This window comes from Carassius auratus, chromosome 28 (genome assembly GCF_003368295.1).
Source record: "Carassius auratus strain Wakin chromosome 28, ASM336829v1, whole genome shotgun sequence".
NCBI classification, from domain to species: Eukaryota; Metazoa; Chordata; class Actinopteri; order Cypriniformes; family Cyprinidae; genus Carassius; species Carassius auratus.
Window position 1 is genome coordinate 26441420 of NC_039270.1, and position 13681 is coordinate 26455100.

At 36.3% G+C, this 13681-nt stretch overlaps 1 protein-coding gene across 1 annotated transcript in view; it reads left to right on the top strand.

Annotated features, from left to right (window-relative positions):
- The first annotated feature begins 574 nt into the window (after positions 1–574).
- The window catches only part of LOC113047333 (trinucleotide repeat-containing gene 6A protein-like), a 33307-nt gene continuing 20200 nt past the window's right edge, over positions 575–13681 (top strand). The window contains exons 1-3 of the mRNA XM_026208684.1: positions 575–760; positions 2340–2387; positions 5801–5890. The gene's annotated coding sequence lies outside the window, so the exon portion shown is untranslated. The remainder of the gene's footprint in view (positions 761–2339; positions 2388–5800; positions 5891–13681) is intronic.

Here is a 13681-nt window from a genome sequence, read left to right on the forward strand (position 1 = left end):
TATATATTGGGATTATTTTTACCCCATTGTCCTTAAAATGTATGCTGGTTTCAACATGACAATCTTATTTTCTTAAACTGTCTGTAAATATATGTTAAAATTCCCATCCGTTTGGATGAAATATTCCTTGATGGCATTATTCCGGATTATTTGTCCATTCCTATTCGCTTGGTCTGTTTTTTTCCATGTCATATAATAATTTTCACATTATAACCCAATTATTTTCCCTCCAAACTTTTAATTTATATCGTTGGTAACTCAACGAATATTAGTGAAACGGCAAAGCCACCAAGACGAGTCTCGGTTAACCGTCAGCTCTGGCTGCGTTTCAAAGCCGAGTGAGCTTCCTACCTAGACATCATTTTGGGTCTTTTAAATGAGTTAATCTCACGCGTCACTCATCATACCTGTTTTAGAACTTTACTTCTCAGTTCCTTTAGAATTCCCTACGATGTTCAAAAATACCTCACGTGCCCGCGAAGCCCAAAAGTGCAGTCTAGCTAGACGGCTCACTTGTTTTTGAAACACGGCCTCGCTGTGGCCACCATTTTGGAGGCGAGTGTGTAGCTTTGGAGGAAGTGCTCTGAGAGCGGCGCTTGAGCTCTTCCTGCAGTTAGGCATGAATGCATGAACGCGAGAGAAGAAAATGGCGATCGAGCAGGACAAATGTTTCCCCTCTTAGACTCTGCAAGTGTGTTGAATTTCTATAGCCTTATCATTTGCTTTCATTTCATCTCTGCTGCACTTTAAACTACAAGAGGTGAGTCTCGCGGTTTGTTCGTGTGAATGTTGGTGATTTTTATCCATATAACATATCTAGCAGCGTATCTGCGATATCTAAGCTGAACACAGCACTGGATTAATGTTTTACTATGTTTGCATGCTGGTCAAACAATGGGATTGTTTTATAAATATTGTCTGCTCTCTGAATTATGTCTAAAAGTCTAAATGCATCTTTGTGTAGTAACGTAACATTTCTTGAACACTGATCTCCTGCTTTCACATAATGGCATCGAAGTGACATTGCAGTCTAAGTGTGTCGTTACTAACACGTTTACAAATATAAAAGTCGACTTTATGAATGCACCGCTTTTTAAACGCGAGGCTTCATTCGTTTTGGGACCGTTTCCTCTCGTGTATTTTGAAAATATGTTGATTTAATGTGAATTTTAATTGACTTTTCTCGACGTCGACACGCTTTCTGATTGCTACCAGCAGCATTTGATCCATAATAACTCAACCAAAATTCAATTTGTGTCGCTGTCTGCTAAAGTGAGCGTTAATAAAACCGTGTTTGATTCGTTAAGCTGTTAAAAGACGCAGGCTTTAGTAGCCAGCTGGTTTGTTAGCACGCTTAGCACGGCTACTGAATTGCGCACATCCACGAACATTATATTTAATAATTTAATAACCAGTTTGCTTTCATTATAAACGCTTTATTCGTTTTAATAACTTAACGGAGTGCGGAGCGTTAAACGCTGTGTATTTATAATGTTCATTTCGTGTGTAACGTCGCGGTAACGTTAGCTTACACCGATGAAAAACGCCACAGAAAAAGCAGTTTCCTTCCCCCAGACCAGAGATAAGAAAATAGTCGCCACAAAGTCGCTCTCTAAGAGAGTAGAAACATGTTTTGAGTGCGTTACGTTGTAATGTTTTGTAAGGGCAGGTCAAGGTTGCTGGTTTGCCCCGTTAGCAGCAGCTGAAGCCAGCGGTGGGGGGAGGAGGAGGGGTCGCTGCTATCCGCCTTTAACCGACTAAATAAACTATATACCTCATGTTAAACCGAGTCACAGGTTATATTTTTAAGAAGTCTTTTTCTATATTTATCACTTATTGCAAATAATGAAGTCTGGTTGAATAATATAGTCTGCTGATTTGCTGTTCATGCCGGATTGCTCTGTGATTTACGATTAGGAGTGTGTCCGTCCATCACTGTGTAAATATGGGCGAGAGTTGATTTTGGTTTCATGTTTGTGGTGTGAGATGTGATAGGATGTTTGTGGTTGCCATTGGGCATATCACCCAAGTATGTGGCACTTGCATTAGCCTGCTTGTGTAGTTGCTGTTTCACCAGTAATGAAACTGAACATTTTAGAAAGGATATTAATTATTTTCCTAGACTGTAAGGTGCAAAAATTCTTGCTTTGTCATCGCACACTTCAATGTTGTTCACACAATATGTAGCCATCTGTCCAAGAATTAAACTTTTAACCAGATCCATTTTGATTCTCTTAAATGTTTTTTGTAATAGCTATTGGTTGTCAACACTTATGTACTAGAGAATGAAAAGTCAATGTCAAATTCTTAATTTAAGATCTGTGTTTATTTCCTTGCAGAGAATTGGATGCTATTGCCACCAAAGACATTGGAGAGAAGCAACACAGGTGAGTAAGTGCGCTCTTCTCTCTGTAGTCGTTTTCAGTTGTGTGGATGAGCGCTTGCTTTTTCCGAAGCTTGCGTCCTTCTGGGCTTTTCCTATTCATGGCTACTCTGGGCAGCACTAACAAAGCCGGGTCAAAGCAGCGGCTGCTGGTGTAAGCAAATGCAGTTCCGTTTGAATTAAAGGGGTTCCCAGTGCTGAGTAAGCTTTGCTGTTTTAAAATCTTCAACAAAAACAGTGTTTGTGTAGCGCTTTGTGACGCTACTGTATTGCAGTCATGAGTCACAAACCTTTGCCTCCACTGTTTATAGCTGCAGGAGATTGTTGTCATTTTAATATGTACCAGATAAAAACGTCTGATCTACATCTAGAATACTTTCAGTTTGATTTGTTTTTGTCTTGTTGTTATGCAGAGAAGCATCTGTATATTGCTTAATCGGCATGCTTTTAACTCCAAGTTAATCATAGACAGCTTTTGAGTTTTTCTTATCAGGGAAATGAACATTGCCCCTGTATGGTCATAATCACGTCCGTACCTAACAGTGCCAGGGACTAGATCATAACACATTTGCTTTCACAGTTTGATCTCGTATTGTTTTGTATTTCTAGCATTTAAGCCATTTTTTCTTATTCTTGTTTCTTGAAATGATATGATCACAGTGCTTTTCCTCTGTTGACGCATAATGAGAAAAGCCAAGTTTCGTCTGATCAATATTAGTGACTCAGATCTAGGGTTGCACCATTTGGGGGGAAAATCGAATCGCGATTTTTCTGATGAAGACTGCGTTAAAGTTACAGGTTTGCTGTATCTTATATATCAGTATGACTATAATAAGTACCAGTAAATAGAATAATTACGAGATACAAAATAGGAAATTACTATTGTGAGATTTCACTGTAAAATAAGAAACCAAGTATTTTAGAATTATAATTTACAGTACAACTGTCTTGATTCAGTTTCAGATGTTAGACCAATCAAGCTTTTGGTTTGGCGGAAAACTGCAAGGAGCTCCTAAAACTTCTCTTCTGTTGACAACTGCTGGTTTATGAATGTTTGCCATTTAGAGTTTGGAAAGATGCATTTATATTAAAGATGGTTTGCGTGTTGTTCACAAATGCACGTTAGAAACGACCCAAAAAGAGCAGCAATTACTTTGAATCGAGCTGTTCTGAAACTCTGAAACCGCTGGATCACGAGCTGCTTGTGTGTAAATGAACACAGTGCCTCGCTTCACTCTGAAACCGTTCAGTTGCAGCCTTTGCTATGATTTGACAAGATATCATGTTTTCAGTTTAACTTTGATTAATTGTGCAGCCCTGGCCAGAGCAGTTATTATGTATAATTATTTTTTTATTAATTTTTTAAAAATCTTGCAGTGAAATGAAATGTTCTGGTATGATTTTTAACTGGTCATCTTTCAGCTGTGCTTGTTATGTTGGCGCTTCATAAACAGATGCCCCTGTCTTTGTGTTTGTGTATGGGAGGCTTCTGTTGTTGAGATGGCCATCTGGTTAAACACTTTAAGGAGAAGAGGTTGTTCCTGGGGGAGGGGCAGGCCTGTGAGGCCCCAAGCTCAATCTTGATAGGCTGACTTTAGCCCCTGGAATTGGCTATATTGTTTCTTCACGTCAGATTTTTGTTTGGCCCTCTCAGGTATTTGTGATGCTATGGGCTTATTTTATGAGCTTGAAGGACCCCCAGTTGTTGAAACAGGAGTCAGTGTACTTCTCTACCCCCTACTGTTGGTAACTGCCCTTCTCGCCAAGCTGCTCTATCAGTATAAGGGAAGTCAACATTATTATTGCTGTCTCTTTGAGTCAGTTGTTTTAGCTGTCATGTTTTGTCAAGACGTGTGTGTGTGTGCGCGCCAGTAAACCCATGGCAATGTGAAATAAAAGTGCAGTTTATTTTCATAATGTGTATTTCTGATCTTATTGTGATGATTCATTGGTGCACATTATTCCAAATATGGCTGTCGTGATATCAAATTTCCAATACACGAATATTGTGACCCAAATAATTCACAGTGACAATATTATCACTATATATAGAATTTTGTTTTAATAAAATAATAATGCTGTCAGTCAAATTCATCCATGACATTCGTTATTTTTTGGCCAATTAATCAGACTCAAAATACAGGTGGAGAGACGAGGATAGTGTTTGTAACCGTTAACTGTACAAAAATAACTGATGATCAACTCCTCCAGCAGACTGGGGTGTCTGAAACCCCGTATTTATGTGCGAAGACTATTTTATCAGTCGGAACTTCTGAAGAAAGTGCCCACACTGGACAAATATGAAACAGAGTTCATGTCACCCACCTGTGTTCCTACAAATGGTCAAATGGAGTACCCTTTGAAAGGCTACATTTTGACTGTACACTTAAGCCCAAAGTATACTTCATTTTGTACTAGTACGTTAGTGTATATAATAGTCCATTTGATGTTGTGCGCAAACGCAGGCAGTTGTAACATGCTCTAGAAAGCTTCATCCGTTTCTGGTGTCTGCTCTGTTTTTCCAGGTATGTTATGGCCGATAATATTTTTTTTACTGTTTTAAACCAAAGCTGAGCTATCTCAACCTCTCGCTCACAGGCACTTGTCAGTGTGAGCTTTTGTTGTTCCTACAGTCTCCACTATTTTATTGATTTTATTCTGTCACTTTAAATCCATTTTCTACTGTGAAACAACGGCCTGGGACAGTGTTGCCACCTTGTGGCTGATTACTACAAAACAAATTCATTGCGCATGTGCAACCTGCACATACATGTAAAAAGAGAAATATACTTTACCCTAGTGTGCACATAAAAAAAAAAAAAAGTATAACGTGAGGTAAACTGCGAAGATAAAACAAAGTAAAACTAAACTTGGTGACGGTGCTTGCATATAGATTCATGTTCGTGTTGATGCGCCGAGTATAAACTAGGCTCTACTCTTCAAGTGCGGTGCAGTTTAAACAAGTAGCGCAGTTTCGTTATGCTTTGTTTAGTTTGGCGTTTGATGTTTCTCATATGCAACAAAAATGGCAGCGCTTGTGAGTTGAACAACGCCAGTGCACCGTTCACAAAATTAAGTCACACAGGCAGAAAATTTTACTGTTGCTGAACTCATTAAGCTCACTTACTACATAAACATTGTGGATCTTACATAAATTAGCAAATCATTGTGCAGAACTAGTGTTGGTAGCCAGGGAAAAAGTTATTGCCGGTTTGACCCACAGATATAGTTGTCTGTTTATAGAAGAGTAATTTCCCAGTGTAATCCGTTAAGGAGATTACCAGAAGCTTTCTCCCTTTAACTAAATGCGTTGCTGCATCATTTATTTGGAGATGTAGCTGTGGGTAACTGTTAGAGTTGCTAAAGATTAAGCCAAGTTATCAAATCTTATCTCCCATTTGATCCTTTCGTTTTCAGGGAAATCATTCGAAACACGGATGGAGAGTGGACGGAGGAAAGTGTAGAGCTCATTGGAATGACGATAAGGAAGAAGGGGCTGGTATAAAGGTAGGAATTATTGTCTGTTTGTGGGACTGAAAATGGCCAATAGCATTTTTAGTAGTCATTTCGGGCTCTGTGTATTGTCACGACATGAACTACCGTGGCATGTTCATAAATTAAATTGCATTATCTGTGTTTACTTCTGATTAGGAAAGAATAGCAAAGCCATCTTATCTTAAGTGACCATACTTTGCCATTTATGCAGACCAATGCACATGGTAGAAACTTGTTAGTGGGTGTAGCATTTTTCCACCGAGTGATGTGGAAAGGCTGATAGCTCGGGTCTTTATCTCTTGACCTTGTCTTCGCGCTCACAGTAGCTTAAGGCTAAACCCAGCGGTGTGGCTGGCATTTGGTTCAGTGACTAAATGCTGTCCTTGGAAAAGAGTTTGAAGGGGTGTCTGTTAAATTTGATAAAATATATGGTCAAATTTAAAATAATTTGTGGACAAAATGGAATTTAATCAAATAGGTTGCATAAAACCCTATTTAAAAAGTTTCTTTGATAAGGGAAAAGACCTTAAAGTATTGTGACGTAAATACTGCATTGGCTTCATTTGATATCTGCTGCTCAGATATTCGCAAAGCGAATATCCAAGAATCATGTTTCCAATACCCACCCCTCCCTGGTTACCCCGGGTGACTTTTTACTTATCTGTTGGCCCAGATGTCCTTATGTCGTCTTCATGATACTGAGCCATACTTAAGCAATAAATTTGACTCTATCCTATTGGATGCTGTGTGCATAAAAATGTTTTGCTCCCTTTTATTTTGGCTAGATAATGAACATGCGCTTACACTTGCATTTGTTCCTTAATCACTTTCATACATTCATACATAGTTCATACATATAAAACCAGCTGGAAACTATTTAGTCCTCATGTAAAATTTTGAAACATGTCCCAGTCTACCTTTAAGTTGTTCCTTCCATCTTTTTATTTCTAACAGCTTGGTTTATGAAAAGGGAAAAGTTTGTCATGGTCTTTTTTTTTTTATGAGTAAAACCTTAGGGTCAAACCCTTGAAGAAATGATTTGTAGCATCTGTTTTGCGAAAAAGGTTTAGTTTGTTGACTAAATCACCTAGCTCTTTTTTTTTTTAGCAATGCCCATACAGAATACAGACAAAATTCACTTGTGGGGAAGAGCCACTGGCAAAGGTGTTCTGCATTTTCTCAGAGGCAATAAAAAGCACTTAAAAATACCATAGCGCCTTAGTGAGATAGTGCCTTGTCCTTTCTGCTTTAATAGTTATGACACATTTATATAGTATAGTATATTTAATAGTCTGACATATGACGCCAAATACGGACAGCCATTTCAAGTCGAGACCTGTTCGTGCATACTTGTAATTTTAAGACAAATTGCAGACCATATCATGTCTGCAAGTTCTTTCGGGAGTGTTGAAGAAAGTGTTTTTTATTGTTCCTTTTTTTTTTTTTTTTTATATAACTTGACTCCACTTGCTTTATCTTGATGTTTGAACAAGCACAAACTACTAGAGGTGGGAATCTTTAGGCACTTCATGATCCGATTCAGATTCTGGGAGTCACGATCCAATTCCAAAACTAATCTTGAGCTACCTTTTTTCCTAATTCTTCTGTGAAAAAAAAAAAAATCTTTATAACTATACATTTTAACCAAAAATGCCATTTCTATGATTTTTGTTTATAGTTGGAATCTCTGTATGTCAGTACTGCAGTCTTAAAAATAGGGGTGTGAATCTTCACTGGTTTCACGATTCATTTCAATTACCATTATCATTATCAACTATGTGTCACATTCTCAGTTTTCAGTAATACTTGCACATGGCTACATTTTCATATAAATTGTAACATTTAATTTGTGCAAAATAATTTTTTTTTTATTAAGCATACTACTTTTTAAAACAATTACTTATTTAAATAAGTTTTATTAAAGTTTCTTTCTCCGGAAGTTTACAGATTTTTTTTTTAACCGCGTTATTACCGTTTGTTTATCATTGATGAGAGACAGAGGCAGCTTTAACAGGTTGCGTTTACACTAATACACAGATCTGTTTCGATATATCAGATGTTCTGTCCTGCTCTGAAAACATAACTGACTGTATTTACCTCAGTTTCATTTAAAAGTATTTGGAGATGCAATTGCGTTTAACCACAGTCCCGATTGAGCTTCAGGACAACAAACACTAAGCGAGCACGAAAGTCTGTAAGTGCGCGGGTTTCGTACATCTAATAGTACTGCATTCCAAACATAACTAAATGCATATCCAAAGTAAAACACGGTGGGTGGAAGCACACACTGTCAAGCAATGCACAAAGCACAAATTCTGTGCAATGAAGCCCGTCACAACACTAGCGCGCACTTGTGCCATTTGCGGGGGGAAAAAAGCTCAATCTATTCCAATTTTAATAATAACAGTTGAAAATACAATCGTAGACTATAATCAGATAAATTTTTTTCTCCCACTCCCTACGAACTACAGTATGTTTTATTTTTATTTTTTCCCTCTCTCTCATTTGTCATTTTTGCATTTTAGCTGTAAAGAAATTCATTAGTATATTTGGTTTTTCTGGAAAGATGCATTCAGATTGGGGGGTGTGATATCGTAAAAAAAAAAAAAATCAGGCCCCACGGTTCAACATGCATGTGATTCGTGGATTAACTTAAGTATAACCATCGTAGAGTGAAAGTTTTACATTTGCACGTTTTCTCTTGCCAATTTACACATCCAAACATTTTAACTTGTGCACTTGTTTTCTGTGCACTCAGCATAGAGAGGCTGCGCTTGAACACTGAATTGATTCTTCTTTCACATGCACACAGTTATGTTAAAATACCCGTTTTGGCAAGTATTCTAGTAAAAATAGTTGGTTAAGTGAAAGTAAACTGAGAAAGAAACCAGATGTGTGTCAGTATTAGGTCCATGCATTTGCATGCGTTCTGTGGAAGAACATTCTAACCGGAGCTACTTCTCCAAGTTTGTCTATGGCAATTCACACAGGTATGTTTTACTCCGCAGTGGTTATGACCCGAACAGGCTACAACAGTCCAAAAAAATACACTTATAAATGTACCGTAGTGATTTGGGATAAGACAGAGGTGATCTGGAAGATGAATTTATGATGTACTCCCTCAATATATACATTTTGCAAAGTTTGAACACAGAAAAAGTTACATAGTGTTGCTTTAAAGAGACAGCAGCCAATAAATACCTGCTTCTGTCTGCTAGTCAAATAACACCACAGCTTCAACAAAGATTAAACTTTAACTTGTGCAGTGCGCACTACTGTTGTTTTACACTTAATTATAATATTTCTGTACTAGTGTTGTCAAAAGACCCGGTATTCGGGACCAAGTTGGTACAAAAAAAGAAAATGTCACAGTACCAGGTTTCTGTAAGTACAGGTGGTACCGAGGACACGTTCAAACCCGGTTCTGGATGCATACAGCGCTATGATTTCCGCGAAGAAGAAAGCGCAGACGGAATCTCAAAATCCAGTCATGGAAATTAAACTTACATTTTAATGTGGACAGTCACGGAATTTGTCAAAGTTAGCATAAATTAATCAAATCTCCATATGGACCAGTATCTGTAAATGTTAAGCCGCAAAAGTTGGTTGAAATCTGCATCCTGCATGTTCTGCGTGCATGTCTCTGTGTGAATGAATGAATGGTTTGTTTACTACATAGACTGAAGCGCATGACGCTTGCAATAATGAGGACATAAATACACAAACAATATCACCAGAACTGTTCTGAGTCACTTCACAAGCATTTTACCACTGCATTTGAGTAAGACCAGTGTCAATTTAAAGGTATTTACGGAAAAACGTCAAAACAGCCTCTACATTGCGAGTAAGTCACTCGCATATGTGAATACATTTTACTCGGGGTGACTAAATTATGTCTATTGTTAGCCATTGGCTAATAAATTGTTAGATTGTACTCGCCAGTGTGTGTGTGTGTTCGAGGCTATTATAAGATTGGTGCAGATAGATTTTCACTTGCTGAACACTGAACGCTTCGGAGTTCTCTCTCCATCAAGCGATCTGTACTTTTCAGTTCATTCTTTGTTGTCTTCTCCTGTCAAAATAATGGAGTTAATTTAGAATTAGCATCACCACCAGTCTTAAGTTCAGATAAATGACATATGCATTCACTACAAATTCATTTTTACATAAAGGAATTGTGCTAGAAATATTACTATTATTTTGTAAAAACGTATGTGATACTGCTACTACTGTTAATTAAAAATTAATCAGACAATATTTCTTCCATGTTTAAATTTTAACAGCAAATCCCCTTTATTTACCAAAAAATAAAATGTTAAAATTTCATAAAAGACCAATTAAATTTGGGTGAAACTTGTTTACTGTTTTTCATAATTATATTACTTGTAGAAGAACTTTTAAACACAATTGTAAATAAGTATAAAGAATTGCATCGGTTTTATTTTTAGTGATAAAAAGTTTTTTTTTTTATTAGCATATTTTTGTGTTTTGCTTTGGTACCGAAATTGGTACAGAGAACTGTGGATTTTCACTGGTATCAGTACTGAATACTGAATATTTGGTACCGTGACAACACTATTGTGTACCATAATACTTATAGTGACTATTTATAAATGTATTATGTTGTATTCTTCTTTGCTTGTAATTAGTGTAATTGTGGTTTGTTTTATTACTAACTTTGTTAGTTAAGCTAGCAGTTTTTGATGTGGTATAGAAGCACTAAAAGTAAGCTTTTGGTAAAGTTACTTATTTTTTTGCTGATCCGATCCATGACTCAAAATCCATAATATGATCCGAACCATGAGTTTTGTGATCAGTTGCACCACTAGTGTTCATATTGTTCTAATTTTGTAGTCACGCAGGCTTGCCGTTTGAATGCACCACTGGTTATTGCAATGCAACAGATCTGCAGGGTTGTCTTGCTTGTTGCAACGTGACCACCTGACTTCCTGACAGTTGTCATTCCACAACAAGCACGTCGAAGTTGTCTGAACAGGAAGTTGCCCCTAAGAGAAAACAGACCTGTTGCATGGTTATGTATTATTTCACACTTTTGTTTCCTTTTGAACTCCTTTGCCAAAATATTTAGGTAGAAAAAGATATAGGTAGATTTTATAAAAGAAAGCCCCCAAAAAGCTCCCCCCCTCACAGAGCCCCAGCTACAGGCAGCAGGAGGAGCTGCCAGGAGTTTCAGCTCGAGCAGTAAAATGACACCATGCCTCTCCATTTTTTTTTTTTTCTTCTTATGAAATGCGAAGGGAAGGAACAAAGCTGGATGTCTTTGAAGGCTTCTGGTAAACCTGGAGAGGAGGGGAAAAGAAAGCTGTGATATAATCCTGTATTACTTGAAGGTAGAGGTTCAGCTTTTGTAATTAACTACAAATAAGTTTTATTTGGTATCTTGAGTTCTTCTAGTCTCTTACCTTTTGTAAAAATTGTTTCAAAAAATTTGTCAAATCTTCACAGCTGCTGTGATGTGAGATGAATAATTATCATACTCGTCATATTGATTGCTCTGTGTTCTAGACCTGATCGGGATTGTCTCTGTTCTTGCACCTTGTGGTCTGTCCTTTGAAATGTTTATTTATTTATTTATTTATTTATTTATTTTTACGTGAATCCGAATTGCTGCACTGTGAGGTCATTCCTAAAGAGGAAATTCCACAGTCAAAAAACAATGTCCATGAACGAACTGCTGGATATTGCGAACAGTTGTGCTGCGGGTGCAGTGCATTAACATTTATGAAGCTGAATGTGTAGTGGTGGACTGTTAAACTACTTGGTGACTTTCTGCTGTTTAGAATTGTTTTCCAACCTGTATGCATGGAACGAATTCATATAGAGAAACTGAATTCAGATGCGTTGCTTTTTTTATATATACTTGCAAACTAGATTAAAAATTTCAGTGAAGAACCAGAATGGTTCATGGTAATACTGTGTTTCTGGGGGACATGTGACATTTTTTAAATAACTTGCAAGACCATTTAAATATGAAGGCAGTCATCATTTGATATTACCATCTGATACTGTACCACTGCATCAAGTGGATGTTACAGTTCCATAATAAAATTTCAGTTTCAAAAGAGATTGTATTACATAGTCTTGACTGTAATAATCATTCAAATTTACTGTTAAAGAGAAAGTTCATCCAAAAATGGAAAAAGTTTGGTTACCAACAATCTCAATTGATACAGGTTTGGAACAAATTTGGGGCCAGTAAATGACACAATTAAAAAATGTATTTGTTGAAATACTTTTTAGAGGTAATGTGTGTTGTTTGCCTGCACTTGGCAGTCCCCATTTTCCTTCTGTAATGTGAATAATTATAGAAGTAAAACAGATGTTAATTGTATTGCTAACTCCTCAGGGAATTAATTGGATTGTGAAAGGTGGTCTCTTAACAGGTTGTTTGAGGGAAGGGGTTAAAATAGATGAAGGTTGGTGGTATCCACTATAAAGGTATATTGTTACAAATGAATTAAAAATTGTAATGTAATTTTTTTTTTTTTTCTAGTAATAACACCAACCTTTTTTTAACCTTTTTCATTATAAGGCCACAAAAAGTTGTAGTAAATAGTCATAAAGATTTTGATTTGTTGTTTTATTTTTATATATATATATATATATATATATATATATATATATATATATATATATATATATATATATATATATATATATATATATATATAAATAAATAATATGGAAATTCCTCACTGATTATATTGTTTTAGTGAGGCCAGAAGTTTTGACACGTATCAACAATAGTTTACATGGACTATGACTCTCTTGAGATTAAGACTTGAGTTTTCACTGTTTTACAACTTACTATCTTAAGCAGGTTCTGATAATTGTGTAAGATTATATTAATAAACTGCTAGACTGTGACAACAACTGCCCTATTTGTGTGATGGCAGTCAAAAGTCTGTACTATGTTAGCAACATATGCTTCGAGTTTGCTTGAATAACTGAGGCAAATTTTGAACAATGTTCGTTTCATTTCTCTATAGTGCCAGAACAAATCTTTTCTGGTTACCTTTACTGTATAATAGGGCTGCAATAAACTGTCTAATTAATCTAATGATTATTCGAATGATTAATCAACTAATCATCGATTATTTTGCTGGTTAATCAGTAGACCTTTATTCATCATTCAGCTTTTGGAATTAGTTAAAATAGTGAGTCATACATATTCTAGCAAATAAATTAAGGTAATCTCTTCAGATTTTGAAAGTTGTATTATGTAATTACAATTCAACCATTTATACAAATTTTAATTTGCCACACAAAATGAAATGGCAGAGAAACTCTTATTCACCATTTAATTAGCTATATGAATAAGTAGCTAAATTATAAAATCTTTGTCATATGGATAAGAAACAAAGGTGAAGTGATAAGACGTGTTATTTTTGGATAAACTATTTCATTTACAACAATATCTCTTAAAACACCTTATAGGGTTATGGAAATCAACACGGTCTTAACCATACTTTACTGGAGTAAGTTACTGAACTGCAGAGCTCGTGCAGATGCATTTTTAACTGCTGTCAGTTTTTAATGTTTATTTAGTTATTGAGAGCATTGGGACAGCTAACCAATCACAGCACATTTGTTTTTTCGGAAGGCAGGCCTTCATCAAACCCGGAACTAATTAAAAATTTTTAACCACCAAGCATGAGAGCATGTTCTAGTACACCCCCAAAACAAAATCAAGATTTTGTAAAGGAGCATAATAGGTCCCTTTAAAATAGGTCAGGTTCTAATAGGATTGAGCTTAATTTTTTTTATTATTTTATTTATTTT